The 7,443-nt window shown below is 36.2% G+C and overlaps 1 long non-coding RNA gene across 1 annotated transcript; it reads right to left on the bottom strand.

Annotated features, from left to right (window-relative positions):
• Positions 1–874: 874 nt before the first annotated feature.
• LOC140689769 (uncharacterized) lies at positions 875–2,649 on the bottom strand. The gene is made up of 3 exons (XR_012064860.1): positions 2,582–2,649; positions 1,674–1,774; positions 875–985 (listed from the first exon to the last, which is right to left on the bottom strand). It is a non-coding gene; the product is annotated as an uncharacterized lncRNA (long non-coding RNA).
• Positions 2,650–7,443: the final 4,794 nt, after the last annotated feature.

The following is a 7,443-nucleotide window of genomic DNA, read 5'->3' on the forward strand; positions in this document are numbered from 1 at the left end:
CATTTAGTGTAGTGAAGAAGGACCGTGCAGTATTGAACTGTGTGCACCTCTTCCTCATCTGCACCTCCTGAATATTCCCTTAGGAGGCAGAGGCATCTACATTGCCTTAGAGGAATTAGGTAGAGCAGAGAGGTAAAGGCAAAAAACAGTTAATTTAAAAATATCTTTTACTTTAAATCTAGGATTTTGAGAATAAAACAGAAGGCTATCAGAGGAGCAGAGTACAGATGTCTGCTGTAACCACTTATCTCTTCCCTGGGGGATGTTACATGAAGGTGTCCAGGCTGGAGGAGGAACAGTGAGAAAAGGAAGGAGTGGAGATCTCCCTCTAGGTGTTCTAGGGAGAGGAAGTCTCCCAGGCAAACAGTGGTGCACCTGCTGTAACAGAGGGAAAGGCTTTCAAGAGCTGTTAAGAAGATTTGCTTGGACCCTCCTGCAGAGATTCTAGTGAGGTCTGGGAGTGAGACCTGGACATGTGTGCATGCATCTGAGAGTCTCCCAGATGATTCTGACATGCAACCACTGTAACATAAAGCATGTTGCTGGCAGAGAGTAGGCACTCAGTAAGCAGAGGTCTCTCTTTCCACGTTTTCATTACTTCAACTATTACCCGCATGCCCTCGTCAAGTCAAATCTATATCACTGCAAAAATGTCCACCCTGGTTTCCAAGACTTTAATTTTGCCAGAAGAAATGATTGCTTTTATTTTGTTATCACTGTGACTGAACACCACTGATGAGTTTACTCCCACTTCGGAAATAAAGTCTCATGTTTCTAGAGTTTACCGTGGTCAGCAAACTCATATCAACATGCCCATGCTAACCATAACATGCCCTTCAAACTCACAGCATTAGGTAAGTAAAGCCACATAAAATTAAGTATAATAGACAATGTCTCTTGTTTATTCAACTGGCAGGTTTTATCATTTTTGAACTATCTTGTAGCAGCTGCTCGACATATGTAATCTCATCAATCCTCAAAGCACCTGTAGGGAGGAGGAGAGTAATGTTATTGTGTGAAGGAAAAGCCAGGCTGGTCTAACAAGATAACTCACAAGTCTAGGAATGTGAAGGAGAGGCTGGGCTGGGCTAACAAATCTAAGTATCGTAATACTGATCTGAGTTCTGCCGGACTAACTTGTAAATCTAAGTTAATTAGTGTTGGTTTGCTGTTCATGTTTTTTTTGCTAGCCAGCTGGATTTTCAAAGATATATATCTGGCTTTGGAATGTTGGTTTGCTGCCTCCCTGCCTCCACTTTTGTGATAATGATGCTGCTAAAGCTGTTCCATGCCTATTGGCTGAATACCCCAAGCTTGTACTTTACCCTATAAAACCTCATGCGCACGTCTTGGTGGTGCTCAGAGCTTTGGAGCAGAAGCCCCTCTGAGCCCACCGGCGTAATACATCTGAGTACTCCAACCCTCCGAGTGGTGCTTGTTTCTTGGCTGGCCTGTCGTTTCTGTAACAATTGTACCAATTTATATTTTGTAAGTTTTTAAGAGAAATGATTGTGCCTAGGGCCTTTTGGAGCCTTGCTCTTCAAAGTGTGGTGAGGGCTAGAAACATCCATTTATCACCTCTAGAGTTGGAGAATTTAGGGCTCCACCCTAGACCTACTGGACCTGAGAGTTAGAAAGGACAATTCAACGTTATCCCTGAATGGTTCACTTACACATTGTAGTTTGAGAAGTACTGGGGATGTAAGTGCTCAGCTAGATTAGCAATCACTGTACACTCAGCTGTCTGTTGATTGAAGACAAGTAAATAGTCATGCTGGAAGGAAGGACTAGTGGTATCATTATAGAATACAAATGAAAAATATTCATAATGTATATTTACTTTCCTATGAAGAAAAGTCATAGAGCTTTCTGTTTCTTGCACCATCCCATTAAACATCACCACCAAGAACAAAACCAGTAGCTTAATTCATTGACCCGTGATCTGTACAAACAACTTAAAGATCCATTAGATGAAGTCTGAGAAATTTCCAGATGAAGGATCACTACACTTGATTGGTTTCACAACTGCTGTATTAAGGACAGTCATTGAAAACTAACATTATAACCTTTTAAAGAAAACCCAGGGGAAATCTTCATAGCAATCAAGCCTCATTCTTATTTGGAGACTGTACTGAAAAACAAATTTGGTCAGTGAATTTTGCTCTTTCATTCACCTCCTCAAGCAGTAATATCAATCTCACAATAGAAATGCTTAACACAGCTTTTACTCTGACCTTGAGAGACAAATGTGTTTGATAATAGTAAAGGTTACTCCTGTGTTTATAGATTTCTCTAGTACTAACAAAATATATGATGAAAACTAAAAGACTTGAGTCTAAAAGTTAACTGCCAGCCATAGTACTTTGATATCTTCTTTTAAGATACTCAAAGAATAGATGCCATTTCTGAGTGTGACTACAAATTGATACTCAAATGATGCTAAAATAAATATCTCAGAAGAATTTCCACACACATCACTGTCTAGTACAATAATAACCTGATTAATTAAAATAATAATATAAAAATAAATTATACACAAAATAATATGAAAAATAAAAATATGATTATTTAGTTTAATCACCTGTTATAGACTGAATGTTTGTATCTCCCTCTAAATTCTTATGCTGAAGTTCTAGCCCCCAGTATGACTATATTTGGAGATGAGGCCTCTAAAGAAGTAACTAAGGTGATGAGGTCATAAAAGTGGGGCCATCGTATGATAGGACTCGTGTCCTTATAAGAAGAGACAGCAGAAAGCTCGTTCTCTCTCTCTGCTGTTTGAGGACACAGCTAGAAGGTGGTCATCTACAAGCCAGGAGGAAAGTTTCCACCAGCACCTACCCTGCCTGACCTTGATCTGGGACTTCCAGCCTCCAGGGCAGTGAGAAAATAAATTTCTGTGATTTAAGCCACCCCGCCTATGGTATTTTGTTGTGGCAGCCAAAGTAGCACAGTTGCCAACTTTCTCTTCCGCCAACTTCATGAAGAGTATGGAGTTAACTGTTGGTAATTCATGGGGAGCTCTAACTTTTAGCAAATACGTGAACTCAGAGTTCTCCTAAAATCACTGAAAAAGTCTCCCAGGGTCCCTGCAAGCGGCCAGGCACTTTACAGGGACATATTGCAGAGTCTCATTTATTGGGCATACAATTTTCCACAGGTTTACTTACCGGTTTCATCTCTCATGGAAATCAACAACTAGAAGTATGAAAAATACTAAAAGTTTGGTAAATTTGGACTCCTCAGTGCCACAGAGGAAGAGACACAAAGCCTAAAATACAGTCCTAGTATTTTATTTCAATAATGGATGCTCATCAAAAGTCATTAAGACTCTATGAATAATGAAACAAACACAGTGATTCATCTTGGAGCTGAAAACCTTAGTTATCTGGGAAATTTACTGTATGTATAAGGCAAATCTCAGTTCTTGACTATTTAATTGTATTTCTGAAAGGAGTAGTTCATTGTCAGAATATCAACAATGAAGAATTGCTTTACCAAGGTTTATATGACATTATTTCTTTTGTATTTTCTTTATTGAGTGTACACAGTACAAATGCACCCCGTATAAAATTCTAAAATATTCCTTCCACAACATTCTGTAACCATCCAGTGCTTTCCCTAGTGGCAAACATAATTCCCTGTTTCTTTTTCATCCTTTCCTAACTACTATTAAATGCAAGCAAAATTTAATTTTATTCCATTCAATACTATTTAAGGGATGTTACCCTGAAAAAGCAGGTGTTCTTTTTTATAAGGTAAACTTGTTCTAATTAGAATAATTTGCATCCCACAGATGAAATGCTGTCCAAAATTCAATGATCCAGAAGTGTTCTTTGAACATTAAAGTAAAAATGTGTATTGCTGTTCTTTATGACTCCCTGATGAAACTGGACTTGGCAGGAGCAGAGTCTGGGATAATGCCAAGTTTATTTCCAGAGTTTGCAATCAGAGAGCAGACTATAGTAGACATCACGAAGGCAGCATGGTGAATGGTTATTGGGCCAGTGTTGGGCATTTACCAGGGACTGGAGAGAAAAAAGGGAACTAACACTTATTTATCAGTAATAATCAACGTAAAGTGGTACAAGGATTCCTGGACCCTGGCTCAAGACATCTGAGATAGTGCCCTGATTTTCTTTCCAAAGAGTCACACTACCTTGGAAAATTACCTTAGTCCACTTCACTGGGAATTGTGTCCTTACCTATGAAATAAAATTTCAAGAATTTCTTGTGAAACATTTGATAATTCTTAAAAGGCTGGCTGTAAGTTGTCTTAACCATTACTGTATCTCTTCATTGACTATAAAATGTCGTAGAACCTATGTATTATTATTATTGCAGTTGGACACAGGATCAATGAGATTTTAAACTGATGTTGAACATGAGCATAGCAGTGAGTGGGAGACGTGTTTGGCACCCCTGCTTCCAGGTAACCTCTAAAGAATTCAGGGTTTCTTGATTTAGGGTTTTAGGATTTCATGTTCTCGGGTCTAGGTTTTTAGCAGAGCAGGGTAATTTGATGTGTACATAACACTTTTTTGGCTTTTGTGTGACTCTGAGTGTGGGCATCTGAATTTGTAGATTTTTTGGCCACAATCAACAGTAATGGAATCTTCTTGAATGTTATGCTCTAATATTCAGAAGCAACAGATTCAAAACATTTACATCAGACAAACTAGGGATTTGAACTCTGGCTCTTTCAAGTTACTTTCTTTGATCTAAATATCAGTTTGTTTATCACAAAAAAAGCATGAATAGTAACTTTTTAGAATCAACATAAAGATTAAATGAGAGAATTCATTTAAAATGTTTAGCTCAGTGCCTGACATTAAACAATAATTCAGTACATTCTTGTTATATTTATTGTAATGATGTTCTGGTAGGTAAGACTTTTTTCTTTCTTTATTCAATCTGCCTGGAATTTGCCTCATAAAATTGATGTTGGTTTTCACTTGGGTAAGAATTCAGTTGTTGGAAACACACGTCACAGAAGCAATACTGGCATTCATGTTTCCTTCCCTTATTTCGTTTTTTAGATATGGCTTTACTGTGATAACATTCACATGCCATACGATTCACCTATTTAAAATGCACAATTCAGTGATTTTTATTATATTCAGAATTGTGCAACCGTCACCACAATCAATTTTACAAAATTTTAAGTACTCCCAAAAGAAACCCCAGACCTATTAGCAGTTACTCTCATTTATTTCATTTTGTTTGTAAAAGTGAGTGAAGTCATTAGATTGCTCTTGGAATAAATGAGTGTTGAAAAGATGAGCAGTGGATGAGGGCAGAGTACATCAGGCAAATAAGTTTGAAAACAATATATAAATATTTTAACAAAATAAATGCAATAAAATTCAAACAGTTCTGTTCAAATCCGTGGAGTAATATTCTCTGTGGAAAAGGGAACATAGGATTTCTTTTGACAAATAAACCCTCATCATATTATCCTTTTTGGCAATCGTTACAAAAATATTTATTATTCTTGACTTAATGATGTTCTTCTGGGAATACATCCTTAGGAAATCACTCAAATTAGCAAAAAAATAAAGATTTTTTTGGTAAGAGTCCTGTTTATGGTTAGAATAGTAAAGGAACATGAAAGACAGTCACTCCTACTCACACAAGTTACGCAATAAACCAAAAATTGATGCATTTGTTAAAAATCACCATTTGGTGAAAATCCAGTTTGGTTCAGATAAATCTAGAACTAAGCTATCCAGAGAGACAAATTCTTCACAGGCGAGCAAGAGATGGAGAACACTTTTACCTGGTGCAATTGCTGAGGCTGGAAACAAGACAGGTGTAGGAGCAAGGCTCCAGAACAAGGACAGTTTTTGCTTTGAGTAAGAGAAGCCTGCCAAGTGGTTTTGAACCTCTGAGCTGATGTGAGGGCTTTGAGTCTGAGGTTGTCTCAAGTGAAAAGAAAATGCTTTCTCCCAGTTAATTCTACTACATGAGTATTTTACTGGTAATCAAGTCTTGGGTCTGGAAACGGAAACACAGGGCATTACCTTTCAGTCTCACAGTTTAAAAGTGTTTTATTTTTGCTATTTTCTGATCTCAGAAGTCCTGTGGTCCCTAAGACATGAAGTTGTGTGGTCTCACTGTCCTGTAGTCCTACAGTAACTAGAAAAAGTCGTAAGTGTCAGCAAGAATGTGGAGCAACTGGAGAAGTCATACATTGCTGGCTGGAATATAAAATGGTACAATTACTTTGGAAAATGGTTGAGTAGTTTCTCATAAAATTAAACATACACCTACCCTATGACCCAGAAATTCCAGAATAAGTATTTATCCTAGAGAAAAATCTACGTCCACAAAAAGACTAGTACAAGATGTTGATAGCAGTTTTATTCATAATCTCCCCAAACTGGAAACAACCCAAATGTCTTTCAACATATGAACGAATGAACAAATTCATACAACAGAATACTACTCAGCAATAGAGAGGAACAAACTACTGATACAGATGACAATATGGATAAATCTTAAAAATACTATACTGAACCAAAAAAGCCAGACACAGTAGATACTGTATGATTACTTTATATTTCCTTCTAGGACAGGTCAAACTAATATATGGTGATAGAAAGTTGATAAGTGGCTTTGGGATGAGGAGTTGGGAGAAGGTGGGATTGACTGCAAAGAAGCTCAAAGAAACTCTCTAAGCTGAAGAAAATTGTATACATCTGTATTGGTGGTTATATGCAAGTGTATATTTGTCAAAACTCATTGGTCTTTATACTTAAAACATGTGCAATTTATTATATATATTATATCTAAGTAAAGATTAAAAATATACTTCATATTCAAATAAATCTTCTAAACCATTATTGCAAATCTTCTAAATAGTTATTTGTTGGAAAATATTCATTTTAATGTTCCCTAATAAAGAAAAGCAAACAAATAAAGAAATTGAAACAAACTATGTAACTAAAAGTTGAGTGATGATATAGTCAAATTAAGGTAGCTCAGTGCTGAATAACATTATTCAGGGCAGTTAAATTTCTAATTTTATTAGAATATTTACTGGAATTTTATTAGAATATTTAACAACATTTCTAATATTATTATTCAGAATACCATTATTTGGGGTAGTTAATTCTTTAATTATTAAGAACATGTAGCAGCATGGTAAATATTTAGGATATATAAATAAACATTTAATTAGAAAACAGACTGAAAAACGAGAATGTTATGGATTGCTGACATTGAGATTAATGGGACTCATAAATTTAAAATGTACAGTCTTAGAAAAAAATCATAGTTAACAATTCTAGCTGATTCTATACTTTACTGATAATGTGCAAACAAAATAACCATAATAATAAGAAATAATACTGTCAGCAAAACTGAGGTAGTAGAATAGATCAGGCACGTCTAGTTTAAGTGATTACATTTGTGAAAGTTTATCATCATTCTTTCTCAATA

The sequence above is a fragment of the Vicugna pacos genome, chromosome 3 (genome assembly GCF_048564905.1).
Source record: "Vicugna pacos chromosome 3, VicPac4, whole genome shotgun sequence".
In the NCBI taxonomy this organism is placed as follows: Eukaryota; Metazoa; Chordata; class Mammalia; order Artiodactyla; family Camelidae; genus Vicugna; species Vicugna pacos.